This window comes from Haemaphysalis longicornis, unplaced genomic scaffold (assembly GCF_048455015.1).
Source record: "Haemaphysalis longicornis isolate Haplotype H1 unplaced genomic scaffold, Haemaphysalis longicornis Haplotype H1 scaffold_3, whole genome shotgun sequence".
NCBI lineage: Eukaryota > Metazoa > Arthropoda > Arachnida > Ixodida > Ixodidae > Haemaphysalis > Haemaphysalis longicornis.
In genome coordinates, this window is record NW_027526335.1 from 172417550 (window position 1) to 172439398 (window position 21849).

The following is a 21849-nucleotide window of genomic DNA, read 5'->3' on the forward strand; positions in this document are numbered from 1 at the left end:
AGACTAGATTTGCCGTTGCTTCGCTTTCACGTGAGCATATATATGTCTATGTATGAGTATCTGTACTTGCATGCATGCGGATGTATGATTGTATATGTGCTATGTTTAAGTACATTGATGTGTATGGGTGTGTTACGGTTCGGACGACCGCTTTCTTTTGTAGTCCGTATTGAATTACTTTAAACGCTGAGTTGCTATAATATGATGTATTTATTGCATGGGCCCGCCACTAGCAAGGTTGCTATGGGCCCAGATGATGTATTGAAAGTTAAAATGTATTCTCCTCTTGGTAAATAAAGTTGAATTGAATTGAATTATTACCAACTTTCGTCAAGGAATTACACGATGTTCTTACATCATTATTACGTGGTTTCTTTCCTGTCATTCTTTCTTTTTGGCGATTTTAATTTCCCAAACATAAAGTGGCATGCCGCCCCTTCCTCTTTGTCACCATTTTCAAGCGAAGCTAGTGAATTCTTGCCACTGTTATCGACTTTTTCACTTACCCAAGTAGTTACACTACCCACGAGGGTAACATCGCACGCCGCGAACACCCTTGATTTATTCTTAACAAATACACCTGACCTTGCGTCCGACATTACATGCTTACCGGATATATGTGACTATTCATTACTCACACTCTGTATCAATTCGCCATTCCGCACAAGTAGCAAGAAAAGCAAAATAATACGGAGCTACAGAAAAGCTAATTTTGAAGCCATAAATGAAGAACTGAAGAACTTGCGGTACTCCTTGATGTTTTTTTTTAAAGGTTACGACGGGCGAACTGTTCAAACTAACTGCGATGTGTTTTATTACGAAGTTCGCAAACTAACCAATAAGTACATCCACACGCATTTCATTACGACTCACGCACAATGCGCATGGTACAACCCACGCAACAAATCCCTATCAAACAAAAATAATCGTCTTTATCCTTCTGCTAAACTTTCTCGGACCAATGTAAAATGGGCAGCCAACAAAGAAGCTTCTTACAGCTATGTAACAGCTCTAAAAGATGCTGAAGAAAATTTTCTGTCAAATGTATTATCATCCGTGCTAAAATCAAATGTGAAACAATTCTGGCGCACTATTAACCCGACGTCTAATGATTCCATCTCTCTCGTAGACATGTCAGGTGATTATGTTTGTGAAGGTGAATGTGTTGGTATCCTTAACGAAACATTTCTAAACAATGTTTCGTATGAATCTAGCAGCTATCAAACTGCTACCTTACTGCAATTATGTCCCAATGCCACTAGTGACCATGGGCGCTCCTGGTATTGCCGCTCTTATAAAGAATTTGAAGTTTCATTCTTCACCAGGTTATGACAGTGTTGACGCTAACTTTTTGAAAATTACAACTGCGATAAGCTCAATCATCTTGGCCAAAAGTTTTCAGCAATCACTCGACCAATCTGCGCTACCTCTTGAATGGAAAATCGGGAAGGTGGTTCGTATCTATAAATCCGGAAATAGATGTTCTCCTACTAACTATCACCCTATTTCCCTTACTAGCACCTGCTGCAAGCTTCTAGAACATATTTTATTCCCAAATCTTGTAAAATTCCTTCAATCAAACTCATTTTTCACTCCACCGCAACACGGGTTTCGTAAAACGTACTACTCCGTAATGAAGCTCATATCCTTCACTGAAACATTGCACACTATCATGGACAGTTCGTCTCAAGCAGACTGCATTTATGTTGATTTTTCTAAAGCATTCAATAAGGTCTGTCATCAACTTCTACTTCCCGAGCTAACTAACCTCAACCTTGATAAAACGTGCAACAATGGATTGAATCCTTCCTGACCCGCCGCACTCAATTTGTTTCGTAAGATTAATAGTAGTGATGACACTAGAATCCTTCAGTCTGATCTAACCACTGTTTCTATCTGGTGACAAACTTGGCTGATGGAATTAAACGTTTACAAATGTGGTTATGCATGCATTCCGCAACCTTAGGCATCGGTCAACTTACTACTTAAACAACACAGCTTTTGTACCAGTTACATCAAATAAGTACCTTGGAGTGCACATTACAATTTACCTCAGCTGGTCCACACATATTAAACATATCATCAACAACGCTAAGAGCAGGTTAGGGTATTTACGCCGCATTTTTTCTGGGGCACCATCGTCGATGTCGATGTCGTTTTACGTTATAGTGCCTAATATTGCCGATGTTTTACGTAGTTTGGCAAGTTCACCGTGCCCACACCTAAGACACATCATGTAACGGAAGTTGAAGCTCTTATTGCTCGCACCAGGCGTGCATTCAGAAGCAATAATTTGAGAAGTGGAAAGCACATGTGCATATAACGTTCTGCACACACACGGGCGCAAATTGTACAGACGCTGTGTGCAAATATTGAAAGTTAAGGTTTGCCGATATAGTCATGCTTGAGAGCAAGCGTCTCTGCATGTTTTTGCGGAGACTACCTCCTTTGAGGGTTAAAGAGCGTTTTCGTTAGTGTTGAGACGGAGTGCTCAAATGTCTTGATAATATGTTTTGAAGCTTTAGCGGAGTGATGGGTTCGGAGAAGTTCTGGAACCAAAACAAAAGATTTTATATATATTTACAATTTTGTTGTGATTAATAGCGTGGTTAAGCATTAACAAAAAAAGACAGTCCAATAAGTGCTTGACTAGCAGACGAAGTTTTCACACGAGTCTGTAATCCAAAGCGTTTTTCAATCATAAACTATACCGGCACTCAAAACACTCTTATGCCAAATTAGAAAGATAACCTTTTATTTTGCTTAGGCCCTGATATAGTCATGTCAAGCTTAGAGCCCTCAAGGTGAAAGCGCGTGAATGAGCTCAGTCAACGCAGTTATAAGGACATAAAACGGTAGCAATGTAGCGATCGCCATATGCTTTGACTATTTAGAAAAGCACTCCTTCAAACTTCAGGAGCTAGAAACAAGAATTTAAACAGTAAGCAATCAAAATTATTTTGAGCAGTTCACCAAACGAAATTCTCACGATGGCCTGAACTGACACAAAATGAGGCATTCCATAGTCCGCAGAGCGCTTGATCCGGGACAGGGGAACATCTGAAACTAGGTAGCTGCGGCCCCAGTGTTACCAAGGCTGAAGCTACCCGAGACGTGTAAAAAAATATGCAGAAATTCAGAGAATTGTCTCGTAATGCGTAGCATTCTTAGGCAGCGTCTCCTGATTGTGAGTTCTTTACAGCCAATTTTTTGTCTTCTAAATCCTCCCGGAACAAAAATTTCCATTTACGCTATTATAACGCCTACAATTGCAACTTTTGCGATATATGCATCATTGTGGAAATGTCGGGCGTTACAGAAGTCACCATTTTCCGTAATTTCTTTATAGTTTTTTTATTTCTTGTTTTTCAAAATTTTGTTCAACCAGTTATCTCCATTGACGGTATTATAACAATTACAGGTAGAACCGTCGGGGAAGCTGCAATATTGTGGAAATACACGGCGTTAGGCGGTTGGCAGTTCGCGTTTTTTTTTTGTTGTCGTTTTCTAATTTTTCAAGCTTTTTGTTTCACCAATTATCTCCATTTAGGCTCTCATGATGATTGCAGACAAAAATGCAGCAAAATCTGCATTATTTTTGCAATGAACGGCGTTGCACTGTTCGCCATTTTCGTGATATCTCTATATTTTTCTTGATCTTTCATTTTGCTAAAATTCCGTTGGACCAATTACCTCCATTTGTGATATTTTAACGATTACAGGTGGAACTTCCGCGAAATTTGCGTCATTGTGGAACTGCAGGGCGTTATATAGTTGGCCGTTTTTTGTAGTGTTTTATATTTTTTATTTTTTCAAAAAAATTTTTAGCCAATTTTCTTCATTTGCGCTAATAAACTTTTACAGGAGGCACTTCCCGGGAATCTTCATTATTGCAGAAATGCAGAGCGTTATACGGCTCACGATTTCCCGTAAGATCTTTATATTTTCCTAATTTTTCAGTTTTCTAGAAATACATTTAATCAATTATCCCCATTTACGCTATTTTAACGATTACAGGGGAAACCTCGGCGAAATCTGCTTTATTGTGGAAATATAGGGTGTTATACGGCTCACCCTTTTCCATAGTGTTTTACATTCGATTATTTGTTTAATTGTTTCGAAATATCTACCGACCGATTATCTCCATTTACGCAATTATAATGGTTGCAGGTGTAATGTTAGCGTAATCTGGATTATTGTGGAAATTGAGGCGATTACACGGGTTCGTCATTTTCCATAATTTATGTATAAATTTTGATTTTTGGTTCTTCAAAACTTTGTTCGACCAATTATCTCTATTTACACTATTATAACGATTTCAGGTTGAACTTCGGCATAACCTTCGTTGTTGCGGAAATGGAGGGTGCTGCTAAACGGTTGGCCATATTCCGTAATTTGGTTATATTTTCCCATTTTATAGTTTTTCAAAATTTCGTTTAACCAAATTTCTTCGTTTGCGCTATTATAACCATTGCAGGTTGAATTTTCGCCAAATCTTCGTTGTTGTGGAAATAAATCGCGTTAGACGGTTCACCATTTTTCGTAAATGTTTATATTTTTCTTAGTTTTCTAGTTTTTCAAATTTCGCTCAACCACCCGTCTCCATTTAGGTTATTATAACGATTACAGGTGTTGCTTACTGCAAATCTCCATTGTTGTGGAAAGGAAGGGCATTATACAGTTCGGCATCTTCCATAATTTTTTTCTTTTTTTTTCTTTTAGATTTTTAAAATTATCTTAATCCAATCATCCCCATTTACGGAATTACAACGATTACAGTTGGAACTTTCGCGTTGTCTGCATTATTGTGTAAAAGCATGGCGTTACGTGGTTCAGCTTTTCCCGTAATTTTTTATATTGTTCTTTTTTTACAAAATTGCCTGCGACTAATTATGTCCATTTACGCTATTATAACGATTGCAACGGAACTTTATCAAAATCTGCAATATTGTCGAAATGCAGGGCGTTCAACGGTGCTGGCTGGTGGAGTACCTGGCAAGGAATGTTAGACATTAAAAATCTGTTGCAGGAACATTGCCTTTTAATATAACCGTTTTGAGCACTGGTCACGTGTAACTATCTCTTCTTGTGTCCCTGCCTTGCGGCGCTTTTCACCATGTCGATGTTGAGCCAACCTTACGGGCTAAACTTATTGATATTTTGAAATTTAATCTCTAAAGAAAACATTTTTTGGTTAAATAACTTCACATCCCTTACCTCCTTACCTTCCATTACCTAGTTCGGCTTCCGCTTTTTTAGTTTTATAACTTTTTATGCTTTCCATCCTACGGTCTCCGACGGATGTTTATAAAATAAAGGTAGATAAATCTAAAAAATATTCCGAAATTTTTTAAGCAGGCTAAGCTAGACCAGTTTAGAGCAGTGCTTGTGGAAAAGTGCAAGTAGGCCGTGGTAAAGAACTGGCACAAATGTCGTGTATATAGGGTCACCAAATGTATATACATTCAAACTACCACACTCGCTTATAACACTGCATAATACGAAAAAAGATTTCTAATATTCAGATCTGAAGTACACGAAAGTTCTATCAACTTAACCGAGCGCGCAGCAGCACATAAAAAACAGCAAAATTTATCAATCATTAAGCAAGGCCGCTCTACGCGTCTTGCACACTTACCGCGAAAACCTCTTATTCAGTAGGCTATATGCCAAGTGGGAGGGCTGAGAGACGGTGTACGAAAGCAGCCCAAACGCCGACCCCTCTCTTTTTCCCTCTTTCCTTCCACTTGACTGTCCACGTGCCGGTTCTACGGCATCGGTGAGACATAACCGTTCGTTGTAATACGCGGAGCGCCACAACAAACCTTGGGGCTTCCCCGCCCGCAAGTGTAGGCACTACTACCCAAGCCGCGGAAATTTGTGAAAGACGCTAATCGCTGTAAATACACGCTCAAAGAAATGCGTCCCTTGCCACAAATAGATGTGCTATATAAACGCGATGCCGCCAGCTAAGGACACACACAACCCTCTCGGATCTCCAGGTGAACAGCATCGAGAAACGTGAGTTGAGACGCCTGACCGCACATGGTACCCAGGCAGAGAACGTCCTGATAATTTTTGCGTTAGCGTAGTTAGGTTTTCGTGACTAAATGAAGCTTCTAATCGAAAACTTCTGTTACTATTAAGGTAGTGTTACCAGGAATGTGGCTGTGAAGCTATTTTGATGCAGCGAATTCTCGGTAGCAATGAAATCTACGTATGCGTCTTGGCTGTATCAATTCGGGATGTTAATTGGCTGGCAAATATACCGATACCAAACTCTGATCCAACAAGGCGGTTTTCTTTGGTTATGCATGTCGATTGTATTGGCGGGGCGGTTTAAGCTTAAATTGTATCCCTGCCTGCCGTCGCTGAAAAGTCGATCTGCATATCAAATTGGAGAGGAAAAAAATGCCAGGCCAAGAAGTGTGCGGGAAAGGGTCGAGGAGGTAAAGAACCGATGAGCAGGTTTGTGGAGTGCTCTCAGCAAGATAAAAACGCTTCCTGTAGTTGGAATGGAACGTGTGTTTCTCGCGTTAAGAAAGTGCAGTCTAGCCGGCGGACTCTCATATCATCGCATTCCAGTCGCTCGGCATTTTCTTTGGGTTCCTAGTGCTTGCATTGAAATTTGAACTTTGGCTGAGGTGAACTTGGGTACTTGGCATCGGAATTTGCATGCCCGATGTTGAAGTTTAGGGTGGGTGGATTGAGGACTTCGATATGACTCAGTTTCACATGAAGAAGACCGCCAGCTCCGCTGTTTCCTGATTCTGTGCATCCCATTTGCGAAAGTGGCCGAATGTTTGTTTCTTATAAACACAACACAAGCCCAATATTGGTTCCGTGCTGTTTATATTTTTCTTCTCATTACACCAGAAGATATTGCGCTGAACAATAAGAAAATGATTCCGTATAATCCATAAACAAAGCAAATTGCGTAGCAACTGAAAAAGCATTAGAAAACTAAAAATAGAGTTACTACTTTCAACAGTATTAGGTACTGATAGGCTACCTGTTCAATGCTTGTTGAGTTCGAGTATCGGCATTTATCACTATATTCTAGTTACACCCGCAGTTTGAGTTGTGCGAATCTCACAGGTACAAAAAACTGAACGCTTTTCACGCAAAACTGGACCCAACCGCAACTCGAGCCACTGATACTTAAGGTGAAAGTGGGGCACTTCAGCCGTCCGTCGCTAGTCGGGGAATTGTTTGCGCATCGAAAGAAGTTGTCGGATAAGTGCAGAAACGAAACAATATCTTTGCTCTCGTGCTTGTTGGAATGTAGACGAAAAACGTTGACGCATGCTGCTTGATTTTTATGAAACTAAAATGTGTCTAAAATATTCCTGATCAATATAATTTGCAAGGATGGAGGTATTGATTTTACCACAAATCTAGATGCCTCCATCCGAACACTAGGTTTTTGTTCCATAGTACAACTAATGTTTTTTCTTGTGTCTTGGCAGAATGGGTGGCGATAGGAACTAACTGCCTTCACCCTTTACTATCACGAGCGCTTTTGATAACGGCCAACTGGACTTCGTCTCAGATACTTCAATTAAATGCTGTCCTCCTTGACCGCAGTGGGGATCGAGCACTGTAAACAGCAGGCAGTCTTCTAAATGGCCGAGTCGATAATAGAAAGTTCTCTGGAGTATTTGTGACACTTTTGCTGTCTTTTCTTTTAAACATGTCTTTCTTTCTTTATTCTTACAGGTGAAAATCAAGCCATGATTTCGGTTAACGCCAAGACTATCCTCGTCGCCCTCGTGGTGCTGGCAGCCCTGTGCAGCCTGGCAGCCGCTCAGTTCGGAGGCGGCTATGGCCGAGGCTTTGGCGGCGGCCGTGGATTTGGTGGAGGCTTCGGACGTGGTTTCGGAGGAGGCCGAGGATTCGGGGGAGGCCGAGGATTTGGAGGAGGCCGGGGATTTGGCGGAGGACGTGGGTTCTACGGTTAAACCAATCTCCACTGACCAAGCCTGGATGAAGGCAAACGCCAGCTGCGCATGAATCCCCGAAAATCATCACTGTCACAGTCATCGTCTTCGTGAAATAAATTATATTTTTATGCGAGATGTGTTTCGCAATTATACCGAAATGCCGACTGTGTTTAGTCAATATTCAAATTAGCAAAAGTCCTACACTGCTTCTGAAGGATTCAAAGACGCTGCAAGATTTCGCACGATGGTCGCGGATTTAGCTACGGCTTTTCTCAAACTAACTAAATCCTATTTCCGCTGCAGTAACCATATATTCAATAATCTCAGTGGTCAGCCGCTTGGAGAGCAATTCGTCGACCATGCTGTGTGCTGTTCGCTTGCCAGGGAAGCGGAATGTCTGACTTAGCGAGTTAATATTTCGAACGGAAACAAATACAGTGTGATAAACATACCAAAAATGCGCTGTTGTAAATTACAGCGTTAGTAAAAATCGACGCACCTCTCCAAAGGTGTAAAAATATTTTAAAGTATAGGTGATGCATTAAGGATGTACACATTAAAGCGAAACTTTTGGCGTATCATTGAGGTTGTTTGCAGTCAATTGAAAACGCACCGCAGCAAAGCCCATTGTCTTTGATGATGATGAACGTGAGTGAAATGAAGAAAAAATTAAGTTGGTTTCCGTCGTCGCAATCGAACCCGGGACCCTTGCGCTGTTAAGTCGACGTCTGGCTGATTGCGCCATTGCGGTACTGTGGCAGCAGTTAGTATTTGGAGAGGTGTGCTTGGCCGTGCCAAAGTAGGCACAAAATTCACCCATCCTCCAAATTCGATGATGGTTGACCGCTAGGGATATCTATAGAATGCCTATATCAGTAACGCTCTAGAGAACACAATCACAATGAGGTAAAACAGTCCCGATAAGAAATTTGTTACGTGTGAGGTAAGGTGGTGTGATGTGGGTCCGATCGCCCCTGGGTTGGTTTGTTACGCATTGGACATGAGTATGGCAAGCTTCGCGTTTCCCCGTGGTCGTAATTTCTTTAGGGGGTAATCATAGTTTTTATTTATATTTTGTTTCACCATGCGCGCACACCATCGAACCATGCGCGAAAACGCATGTTTCCATGGTTCGATGCATGGTATTGGAACCATGCGCGCGCTGCTGAGCACGAGGTCGCGGGTTCGATTCCCGGCCGCGGCGGCCGCTTTTCTGATTGAGGCGAAAAGCAAAAACGCCCGTGTGTACGAGATTTCGGCGCACGATAAAGATCCCCAGGTGGTCAAAATTAATCCGGAGCCCTCCACTACGGCGCGCCTCATCGCCTGCGTTGCGTCGGCGCGTTCAACCCCACAATCAATCATCGAACCATGCGCGCAAACGCATATTGTGCAGTACAGCTCAAACGTAGTTTCGTTTGCAGCTTCGTCGCTACTATAGAAAAGACGGTATCCTTCTTGAAGACGATAGTCTTTCTTGGGCTACTTAAACCAGAAAATTTTGGTTCGTCTGTCTGTTTGTTAGTCCATCTGTGCCTTCGTGCGTACGTACGTCCATTCAGCTGCCCGTATTTTGGTCTCTCGGTTCTGCCTACCGGCCAAAAGGTAAATGAAGGCTGTAACGGGAGGTTTATACCAATAAAATTTTCCCAGACCACTAAATCTGGAAAAAGCTTCAAAGAGGTTAAGATTGTTTATAAAAAATAGCTGGTGATTACGATACTTCCTAATGCTATATTTGGGCACATCAGCAGTGCGCTTAGGCAGACTCACTTGTGTGTTTCTCGACGGCAGCGACGATTATCCTCTGAGTCGGCGGCGCGAAGTTAGTCAGGGTGGGTCCAGAACTGCGACTTAAGAGAACGCACATCATAGTCACGCGCACGCCCCATTCATGTTTTCACCAAGGGTCGCGCCGGCGAGGGCCTCATGTGGGCACAGCATACTGCACCTCTCCTACCCTGCCACACACTTTGGAAGGCCGCTTGCGCCGCACCGACGGACCGCCCTCCCCTCACAATTTCGCCCCCTCTCCTGCTTTTATTTATTGCTCATCGCGACAGATTGTGAGATGGAGAAGGGACTCCAGACCTGCACCACAAAAGTATCGCAGGTAGCTCATCGCGACAGTCTGTCCTTCGCTTTCTTTCACTATTCGGCCTTGCCATCGTTCACGCGGTTACGAAGACGACACGGCTCAGCCCAGAAACGGCCACCAAAGGGCTGGGCCTTAAAAGACATCATGTTCGATGCAAAACATGTATGCATATGAGGCATTTGCAGTGTTGAATGGGTTGCCTAATTTTTGTAAATACAATTTGTAAATAAAAAATACACACCCCTCTGTTTAACGACAACCATGATTGAACGCGCAGCTTTCTAGTAATGAAGTATTTGGTTGGCCGGACCCACACTTCAAGTAGGTGCTACTCTGGATGTACGCACAAGTTTCCTAGAACTCCCAAGGCAACGCTGGGGTGTTTACGCCGTAAGCATAACGTTTGGGGTGTACGGCCCTAATCCAATACCTGCTGCTTGGCGTTCAGCGAGCAATTTTTGAGCGGGGGCTGGTTTGGGGTGTTCACACCGAAGATGTGACAATAGGCCTGGTGTTATAAAGCTTGGAAGTTGCACTAAAACCCTTACGGCCCGCAGAGCAACGCCATTCTTCTCGTGGAAAAAAAAAACATCGCCAGCATGCAGGGAGCGGAAGACTGCAGGGTCTTCTTTTACACCACAGATGCGTGTGATGGAACAGTAATTTTACACGCGCTGGCATAGTTGCCTCATTAAAAACTACATTTTTGAGAACACCGCAGAAAGTGCGTACCTACGGTGTTTTATGATGACAACTTTACAGGAGTGCTATTAGCACCATGCTGTTTAATCTCAATGGTTGCAGTGATCCCTGGCAGCGTATTAAGGCATCTTGGCGGTGGCATGGAACCATACGCAATTAAAATTCCGGATGTCATCTGCGATAACTGCCATTAGATGCAATTAGCACTGTTTCAGGTTGTCGGACAGAGTTTGTCAACGTGTTCATCGCCTCCTCTTCCTTACTTCTCCCTTTCCCGCCCCTTTTCCGATGTGCCTGAAGTATCTCGACCATCCTTCCGAATTTTAGTCTTTTGGCACGGTTGAATGAGAGCCCTTGCCCTAAAACTGTTAAACGTATACTTACTCGAAACTGCTTAATGCGCAAAATTTGTGTTCTCAAAGTCCATATGATGAGCTGAAACATGCATTTAAAATGCCCTTCCCGATTTTTGCCGTGTAAAACGACAGTCACTGAGAATAAAGCAAGCAACCTTGTTTCCGTAGTGGGAACGATGTTTACTTTTATTTTTCAACGGCTTCATGTTTTTTCAACTTACCTCTTCTGGACAGCGTATCGAACGGGTTCATGTGGATGTCTTTTTGCGTAATAAGGCAGTGTACAGAAAGAGGCCGTAGATCACCCTCAAACACAGCCGCAAGCTCAGCCCTGCCACTACCAAGCGCACCGTGCGATCGAAGTGGAAGTCCTTACTGCTCCGCCCATGCTTTTCGGCAGAACCAACACTCTACGAAGTGGAAAGCATGTGTGCACCTCATATACAGAGCTATAGGGCTACGGGAAGAATACATGAATCTGGGTGCGCTGCGAGAATGCAGAATCACCTCTGGGAACGACATTCATTAGTTTTCCGCCGAGACGTCTTCGAAGGTGGTCGGTTATGATCTCTGAGGCTGCGGCGAACCAGACTGAAGACGTTGCGGTGAGGGCGAGCGCGCCGTAGAATGGGGACGGGGAAGTGGCGGCGGGTTCAATTGGTTGCTCCTACTTTTGAAGTGTAAAGTGGAGGGGATACTGTCGAAGCGGACAGAGGAAAAGTTGTTTAGGAAACTGGAACCAACGTTGCTGACAGTGGCGAGCAACATGAGCTACGCACGTAAAGATGAACCTGATAGGCATATCGTCTTCAGTTCTTCACGCTTGCGATACCGGGAAAGGACATAGTCGGCCCGCAAAGCGGCAGCGGGTGCTTGTCGTATTCATTGGTGACGCAGACTGGATCAGAGCCCATGTTCGTAAATTCTTTACGAACAACCATTAAATTTAGAAAAATGGCCAGAAAGTTGTCGTCAGTCATGCGTGGTGAAACCGCCGCCGCGGTAATTTTTTCAATTTGGCGGCTTAAAATCCTGGTCACCGTAGTCGAAGCATGTCAGTGTCCGTATTGCACGTGGTTGGCGGCGAAGACGGTGGGAAAATGCTGATGCGCATGACAATGTCGTTGGGCATTCGGCAGCCATGCGACCTGGGACGTGATGTGACGGCTTGTAGCTTGTTGAAACGCCGGCATTCCGTACTGAAGACGCCGACCGCTGTGCACTCGTTGAAAACCAACAGATTCAATGCATCAGCCGCGATCCCTATCAGCACGTGGCCGTCTTTTTCTTCCTGGTGAATACTGTCGCCTGTGCGATGGCAAAGGGCCAGAACATTCTGTATGCACACTTATTGCGGCTCCGTCGATGTCCGAGCGCGAGTAGCAAGCTTTTCGTTCCCAGCAAGCTGGCGGCCAATTGGATTTCCGAATATCTCAGAGCTTTGCTTTGAAGATGTTCTAACTACAAACTTCCTTTTCGTGAGTTTCATACCATACCTGTGCCTGTGCCCTTCCCTTCAGATAGAAATGAACACTTGCGAGCATGATAGTTGGGCCCCAGCTGTTGAAGGCACTCACACGTTCGTATACCTTGAGGCAGTATTCAACATCGGTGTCATCTGTACCACAGAAAGGGGGAACCGTCCAGTGGGGTGCTACCCCTCTGATCCCATTTGTGAGCCATCATGGTGGAGCCGATGTGACGCCCGCGTCGGAGATTGTTGATGGTGGAACGTTACCAGCACACTTACCAGAAGGTGTTTCGGTATATGTTGCAGGCGTTTACAAATTTTTCGAGTGGGCGCTATCAGAGAGAGAGTTGTTCCTCTTTTGTCTCATCGCTCAACCTGCCGCAACAGCCAGTCTCTATCTTTCTTCAGTCCCGTTGCATGGTTTCGCCCATCTCTCACCGTCCTCGTTCGCTTCATGGCGACCATGGGCGTCGCTTGGCAATATTGTGACAGCCGGTGGGAAAAGATGACACGAATAATGGTTGGATGCGAACGGTGTATTTTCATCATGCCGGCCATAAATTGTATCGAGCCCATTGTTGTCTTCCTCGGAAGAAGGAGTGATTATCCATTGTCAGTGGTCTTCATCCCGTGACTATATGAAGGTAGCAGCTGCTCAGGAGCAAACATTCAAAGCCTTAACTTGCTGGTTTTGCCCATTTAAAAGCCATCTCTGTTCCGTGATTTTAAAGGGCACACTGACGACACCGTTCAACCGCAGCAGCGTCTTTATTGTTATCACGTCGGAGTGAACTAGTTTCGCAGTTTATTCCCAAGTTAGACCGCGGTGGTGGTTTTGGAAAAATATTGGTACAAAACAAGGTGTCAGCACAATTTTGTATAAAGCGCTGGTGAATAAAACATGCTTAAGCCCGTAAGAAAAAGCATCGTTCAAAAAATACAGTGCTGGACTTGTAACAGCCGTTTTAACGAGAAAGTGCCCTTCATCCTTGTTATCCAGCATAAATTGGCTGTACTAGCGTTATATACAGTTAAATAAATAGGCTAAACTGCTCGAATGACGCTTGATTTGTTTTAATTTCTGGTAATTGAAAGTCAATCTTTCTCGGACTGGAAGATGGCAGTACTGCGCCAGTCAACGCCGCTGTAAGTAGATACCTGGCTTTTGACGTGACTGCTGCCTTGAAGTTTAGTTGTTCAGAAAAACATTGCTTAGAAACCAGGGGGCCACATGAAACGAGTTAGGATAGCAGCGCCTGTTTTAAGTTCGGAAATTGCGCTTCAGCAACCCATTAACTCAAACTAGTGCAGAACGAGCAGAAATTCCGCAATTAGCGACAGCTAGAATATCAATCCACTACAGTGCTTACAGTTGAGCGCAAATAAGAACGCAGGAGGAAAGATACGCACAAAATAAAGTAAATAGTCACCAAATAAATATTGACAAATAGTCACCAACAGTCACCAACTGTCGCATTCGTTTACGTCGTGTAATACCAAGAAAAATATTTCCCGATAGCCAGTTTTGAAATACACTAAACAAGCTTATCCGCGTCAGTTGGTGGTGTGTGGAACTGCGATTTAAGAACCACTGCTAAGAAGTCAGTCATTAAGCAATTGCGCCATAAGTGAGTTGTGCCCTTTCTGGGTTTTTTATTCCTTACGCTGCCAAGTTCTGATGATTTAGCTCTGAATGCCCTCAAGACTGCGACTGCGGAGGCTGTGCACCGGATAAGTTGTAGAATCGGGACGTAGATGGCGTCCAACCGCTTTTACTTTTACCGTTTCCTGTCCAGACTGCGTGCCGTATCTACGGAATCGGTGGCACGTAACGGATCACTGCGATACGGGCAGCGCCACACGCGTCGCATCTGGGCTTTTCCGCCCGTAGGGGTAGCCGCTGCAACGTACGCAGTGTGAAGTTGTCACAGAGGCCAATCACCAGAAATGTACGCGTAAGGTGGTTCGTCACTCCTGACGGAGAGTGGCGCTATATAAAGACGCTTCCATCAGCTGCAGGGCATAAACCAACCTCTTGGAGCTCCGATTGAGCACCCAAGAAAAACGTAATTTGCACCGTTGGGTAGACTTTGACGCTCGAGAAATTTGAGTACTTAACGGGTGCGTAGCCAACTTAACGGGTGCGTAGATACTATTTTGGTAATAAATAAATTATTTTGTAAGCGCCGGTGAGTATTGCATTACTGTTAGCAGGTTTTACCCACGAAAAGATTTTTGTAGAAAAATATTTGATTGCGATTGAATCTCAGGTTCATAATTGAAAGTTAAACAGCAGGATGTTGGTAGGCTACTAAATGCATTAGTAGTATTTAATATCCATCCCTGCATATTATGGCCACTTCGGGTGTTTTTATCTGTAGCATCCCAGATTAGGGCTTCATGCAGAGAACCGTTTCCGCAAACCGGAAAGGAGCACACTGGTTTTTAGGTTACTACTGTTCCCAACATTGGGTACATTTAAATTACCTTCTTTATGTCGTGTCAGTTTTATTATAGACATGAATCCGAGGAGAACGGCTGCTCCATGAAAACGTTTGCAGTGTGAATGCCATCTTTTACTCCGGGCGCCTAGGACAATGGTCTCAAAACACGATTCTCCGTTACATCAACTGATTTCTTCACTTCCCAGTGATGCGCAAAAATATAGGTCGGATTCCGAATGTGAACCATAAATTAAAACAAGCGTGTGCTTCAACTGCACCATAAACTTCGCATTAGCTGTGTCTCATACGTCCGTATTAAGGTTGTGGTGAGTTTCGCTACATAGTTATTGTAGTGCGTTATTCATCAGATTTTCATACCACACGTTATAATCAATTTGCACCCTAATTTTAGGCAACCAGTCATCGCATAGTGAATAAAGCGTTAAAATTCGCCACAACTAAGTAACTTGAAAATACCAATAAATGAAAGTGCTACAATTTTCTTCACTTGCACAGCCACTAGCATATGCAAGATTCTTGACGCATAGTTTTGCATCGGGCTGGTCCAAAAGGCCAATGCAAATCTGGCTGAGTGTTTCTTGCTAATTTTCTACTAAATTAAGAGCAATCTTTTGTTTCCACACTTACTGCAAGTGCCTTTCGGCCATAAAACACACCCCTGAAATGATACCTTTTCCCCAATCGATGGCCACGCGTGCAAATAATTTACAGAATTAGCTTTGTGCTTATTTTTCTCTATTCCTAGAATAATGAGGTCATTGAACTACTGAGACTTTCAATGACACTCTCAATCAAAATACCTCTACCAAAATGCGGTAATTCTAAACGATTGGAACCATTCCAGATCTATCGCTATATGTTGTACATGAAACGCCGCTACATTCTTCCGATCCCAATCATTAGCCCAAGTTTTTGGGAAATGTAGATTATTATGCCTCTTTTTGTAATAAAGGAGCACAGAGTGGACAGGCCCCAAATATTTCCTTATGTAAATAAAATGTGTTTCACGTGGGTGTTGGTAAGATTGCATATGCGATGCTTCTGCACCTGAATGGCTGGAAAGAGAGGAAGATACGAGGCATTATCAAACTTAACCACTACGAGAACTTTTTATATGGACCATGCACACTTCGTCACAGATACCGACGTAAAAATGTCGCCCTCGAGTACTGTGGCATCAGGCGCTGTGAAGGCCTGCTGGTTTCGGCAACCAGCAGAATTTACCAGTTTGGCTAATTTAGATTATTTGTCTTGTTTAAACCGCATTCACTTATTTTCTCCCTATATTTTTCTTACTTTATGCAGTTGCCGAGTCAACCATGATTTCTGTAAACGCGAAGAGAATCCTCTTGGCCCTTATTGTGATGGCCACCCTGTGCAGCCTGGCAGCCGCCCAGTTTGGAGGCGGCTATGGCCGAGGCTTCGGCGGTGGCCGTGGATTCGGTGGTGGCTTTGGACGTGGATTTGGAGGAGGCCGGGGCTTCGGTGGAGGCCGAGGATTCGGAGGAGGCCGAGGTTTTGGCGGTTGACGTGGCTTCTACGGATAAGCTAACCTGCATGAACCAAGCTTAGTAGAAGACGAAAGCCAGCTGCACATGGATCATCGAAATTCAATACCAGTCACCTTCATCGTCCTTGTGGAATAAATTATTTTGAGAGGAGAGATGTTGCTGTAACTATTATAAGACGGCTCCGACATTCTTAAAGCCGGTTTTTATAACTTACCAGTCAGAATCTTGCCCTAATGGTACTGAATTCGGCAGTGTTTCTACATGTTTCACATATTCTACAAGGTTCTACACCAGTGGTACAAAGTTCATTGTCATAAGGCAAATATTCTCGCAAAGTAGAGAATTTTAGCCACAGTATTTGTAGTATAGAATTAAACTATACACCCCCACACGGAGAACGAAGCGATTATTTTGTTAATGTTGTCCTACAGTTTCCCGTAGCACTCTTTGAACACTAAAAATCAGCATGAGCTGACTTTTAATTCATCAGCCTATATACGTCCATTGATCAACGAAGGTCTCTCCGGATCAAACAAAAATTATTGAAGGTGCTCACCACGCTTTCCAGCTACTATTGTGGAACCTATGCAAAACAAAATTTGTGCACTCGGTACTATTCGGTAACATCTTTGGGACAAAGTTATTGCACATAGCGAACGTTTCGTCGTGGTGTTCAAACTACGGGAGTGAGTGGAGTTCCGGCGAGGGATGACAGCACGTTAGCAGGGATGCCAGATCCCAGCGGTTGTACTTGCTGGCGCTTTAGTAATGCTTCAGCCAATTTCCCGTGTCCCGAGATTTGTTCGTTCTGAAATGTAGATAAACAAGTTGATCAATGCATTAATGGTAATCTCGCTCCCCTATTTACCAGCTGCTGGCATATGGGATAGGGCAAGTTCTGTAAAAGATGCGGAAAAACCTACTTGCTAGCTCATTCACAACTTTAAAACTTGCCATGTTATTGAGAGCTCGATTGGAGTCACCCACGCCCCGGCCTTTCTAGTGGTTGCTGATGCCCAAAGTCACTGAGTCGCAAGTATTTTCAACGATAACTAAAACATTATATCAATTTCCTTTATTTTCCAGCAGGTGAAGGTATTGAAGAGAAAAATATAACAAACAATTTGTCATATTTCTGGCACTTAGTGCCATCAGCCTTAATCTCGCCCCCTACGCGGAGGCACATCCCAATGTGGACGCGTAGCACGCTGGGTAGGAAAGTTATAGGCACGTTTCTAAGCATCGCTATTTGTTTTTTGTGCCTACTTTGGCCCACGCACTGGCAAATTCACGGATAATGCTTGTTTTTTTCCAAGAAAAATTGCTTTTGAACTAGCGTGTGGTCGCTTCTTAATTAGACATTTTTTTTAGGCCGTCGTGGCAAACTCAGGTGGAGTGCGCGTGAAACGAAGTAACCAGCCACCTGAGCATTTAAAACTGACGCGTGTAAGTATTAGCACCACATTCTGCGAAAAACCATCGTCGTCGTCATTTTAGATAATTGTTGCTGTCCGGGCTAGTGAATCCCGGCCGTTGTAAAGAGTGAATAAAAACACACATATGTGATCTGATGGGATTTGAGCCCGGGTGATTGTGTCGGTGGGGGTAAAAATTTTATTGACCCAAACCTGAAGCGAAGGAGGCACCGGCTGGGAGCACTGGAACACTGCAGTCTCCTAATCAACTGCCAGGAATCCGTGGGCGTGGCGGCAGGTTAAGGCAGCTTAATCTCTCACTTTTGAACTTCTGGGTCGGATCTGAGCAGTGTGCCCTCACATTGCTCTAACCTAGAAAGGGGCAGGGACAGAGTAGGATGGATATAGGGCAAGGGGGGTATGACAGGGCAAGCACCCTATATGTTGTGCAGGGAAGCGAATGGCAAGCCGCACCATGTGCAGGAGCGAGAGCATGACGTGGGGAAATGGAGGTAACACAATTCAGCCAAATGGAGATGCCTGCCTGCACTCGACCCCAATGAGCAGACTCACTGTGGTTAAAGGCATAGAGGAGCTGGGAGAGTGTGCACGACTGAGGTGGTAATATACTTCGTAATGTCTCTATAGGTGACCAGGCGATCTCTCCCCTCCAGGAGATGGAGAGGAAGCATGAGAGGTAATCACGGTAGCAGTAATCACGGTAGCAGAGTCCCTTGCTGTTCCGGAGCCAGCTCGTGAACAGCAAGGGACTCTGTGTTGTTGGCAGGATGCGTGGGGTGTTAGGGGATATACGTGCACTCGCAAAGCTGTCTGAGAATCGGAGATCATAGTGCTTTGGCGGGGAAGCGGAGAGAGCTAAGGCAATGGCGACTTCTTCACCAACTTCAGGGTGAGGCGTGGAGGCCGAGATTCTAGTGTGCCAGCAGAGTTCGCCACCACGGTGCAATCTCCACACGTTGAGAGCAGTAAAAAAAGGTCCCTGGTGTTGTTCCTTTCTTCGCGGTGCATACCCACTTGGGAGACCAGCCAGGGATCGGGAGATTTGAGTGCCTTGTGCGCTAAGTTCACAAAATTCGCAAAACTGAGAATCGGACGGGTGAACTTTGTATAACTGTTCTTGCCGTGTGACCACTTAATGTGGTGACACATAAGTGGAAGATAAAAAAAATTGGGCCCATCTCCCCGCGAGGGGGTTTCGAGTAAATGCGTCGCATAGGGGGTGGGTGTATTGCGTTAACGTTTAGTGTTTGGGGAGTTGGTGGTAGTGACTGCGTTGTATCAGCAGCTCCTTGACGTAGTTTGAATGAGTCAAGGATATAAGGCGCGTTCGTAGCCTCCCTTTCTGCGTCGGCTTTGTGGCGCAGTGGGTAGAGCACCCTGTACATTACGTTCCGCCCGCAGGGTCGAGGGATTGAAACCAGGCGCCGGATAGTATTTTTTTATATAGTGTAGGGGGAGGGGTGCGGACTACGACTGCGGAAGTCAACGCGGGTGACATCGTAAGTTACAGAAATGCTCTGCATTTAAAAGCCGGTCGAAGTAATTTGGACTAAAAGACAAAGAAAGGAAAGGAAAAAAATTGGCTCCAAGTCACGCAGTGAAGGTGGTTGGAAAGCAAAGGTTTAAATGGCCCCCACAAGAATTGGCGATGCGTCGTCACTTGAATTCACACACGTGGCTCTACAAAGAGTGAAACGAGAGACTCTGCCAGCCGTTACTTGGAATTCGCGGGAATTTGCGGGGAATTGGCGGGGAGCGCCGTAGCCCGGCCGTGCTTCGGCCGAAAGAAAGCGGAGAGGAGCGTCTTTCGAAGGGTGAGACAGTGGAATCTAGCCATCCTGATGTGCTAGCTCGGTGCTACAGCACCGCGCGACACAAGCGTACCCTTACAAAAATGGTTATTGAGATTGAATTGAAAGTCAATTGACTTTACTCAGTACAATGTGTTGACAGTCAATTGACTTTGAATAGAAATTTTGTATTGAGTTCTCGTTGAAAATTGGCCGCCGCGTTTCAATTGAAACTCACCGATGTGTTTCAATTGAAAGTCTATTGACTATAGCCAACATGTCTGTTGATTTCCAATTGACTTTCTGTTGACTCTCAATACACTTTTCCTGTGGAGTTCCTATTGTGATGTATCAATTGAAAGTCTATTGAGAAAAGTCGGTGGAGTTCCAGTTGAGTCTGTGTTGACTAACTATTGATTCTCATGTTGAGTTCCTGTTGAGAAATGTCAAATCAAAACCTATTGAGCACATTCAAGACAGCCCGTTTGATTTCATTTTAGTCTTTTATCAAGTTATTTCAACAATTGCCTCGTAAAGTTCAGTTGACTGTACTAAATATATAGTGATTCTGCTTCAATAATGCAAAAAATCAAGGTGTGCATTGAGCAGGTGAAATAGTGAGGTGTTTCATGGCAACGCTTGCTTTATTGCTCACGAAAGCAGCACGGGATCACTGGAGCCTTGCAGGGTCCACTTGGCTACTTGACTGTGTAGCCTGCAAAATACAACAAAAAACAGACGTTTGTTTCCACCAGTATAGTACAAAATGATTGCGTCCCTTCTTATTAAGCATGCTGGTCTAAGTAGCTTGCTATTTCATATGTTAGATGGTTTGTATTTTTGGAAAGCAAGGCAAGGAGACAGCAGTTCAACAAATGTATAAGCTTGTTTCAGGTTTTAATGCATCAAGGCAAGCTAACCACATCAATTAATTCTACAATGGGTAGGGAGTGGAACGCCTTTACTCGAATGCCTTCCGCATTAAAGCACCTGAAATCTAGAGGAACGACTATGTCCGCAGGGAACCACAAAATCACCCGCATGGACTAGTTATCGTGTCTTCTACATCTTCGAGGTCCAAAAGAAATCCGCTTAGGCCTATCAAGACTCGGTGAGCCACTACCAAACCTGTCCAAAAGCATAACTGTCAACCTGTGGATTTTGTTTTGTGAAATTTCAATGCTGGAAATGTCAAAAAAAAATTAGATAACTGTTAACTTGTATGAGCTGGTTTACAAAATTGTAGCCCTGATTAAAAAAAACTAATGTCAGATGGTACTGTAAACTAAAGTTACTACAACAGGCAATCATTGCAAATGGCTTTATGAATGAATGAGCACATAATACTTTGTCCTTACCGACTAGTGGAAAAAAATTACATGAACCGTGAAAGAAAAAAAAACTTGCCAGAAAGAACGTGACAGAAAAAAATACGTAAGTTAAATTTCGCAGTCTTTCACACTCTTGTAACGCTGAAGTATGGTGTGTGCCTTGTAGTACGTATAACAAACAAGTAGCACGAAGCAGCAGCTTGAAGGGATCATATGAGATAAGGGTATATCCACATTTTTGCCTTAATCGTAACAATGCCAGAGGAGTGTCCCAGTATGACAAGGTCGTGATGCCAGTTTACAGTTTTGTTTGGTGAGAGGAAAAAACAGCAGAGTTGCTGTAAATGAGAAAAAATGTAAAAGCTTTTTTTCCCTTTGCTTGGCGAGATTTTCTATACAGCAGCAGCACTAAAACAGTACAGTGATACCGTGCCGACCAATCATTTGGGTAATTCCTAGAGGCAGAAAATTTGTCACAACAGATCGACTAAGCCCTCGCGCAATGCCGGTGTAGCATCAGTGAGTGGCACGTCTGATGCCACGTTAGGCCAAAATGTTATTCAGTGATTTTGCTATTACTCATACAACATTCAGCCCAACTTATTCAAAACTGCTCCGAGTAAGGCAATCAGCAGGTTGTGATTATAAGCAATGGCAAATTTCAATTTATGCTAGCATGTCGAGCAAGTGCTTAGTCAAAACCGGTATTCATCAGTTTGAAAGTTCGACGCCTGTACATGTTCTAG

The 21849-nt window shown here is 43.9% G+C and overlaps 1 long non-coding RNA gene across 1 annotated transcript; it reads left to right on the forward strand.

Moving 5' to 3' along the window:
* Nucleotides 1–5813: 5813 nt before the first annotated feature.
* On the forward strand, nucleotides 5814–8076 carry LOC144175795 (uncharacterized). The gene is made up of 2 exons (XR_013323689.1): nucleotides 5814–6021; nucleotides 7720–8076. It is a non-coding gene; the product is annotated as an uncharacterized LOC144175795 (long non-coding RNA).
* The last annotated feature ends 13773 nt before the right edge of the window (nucleotides 8077–21849 follow it).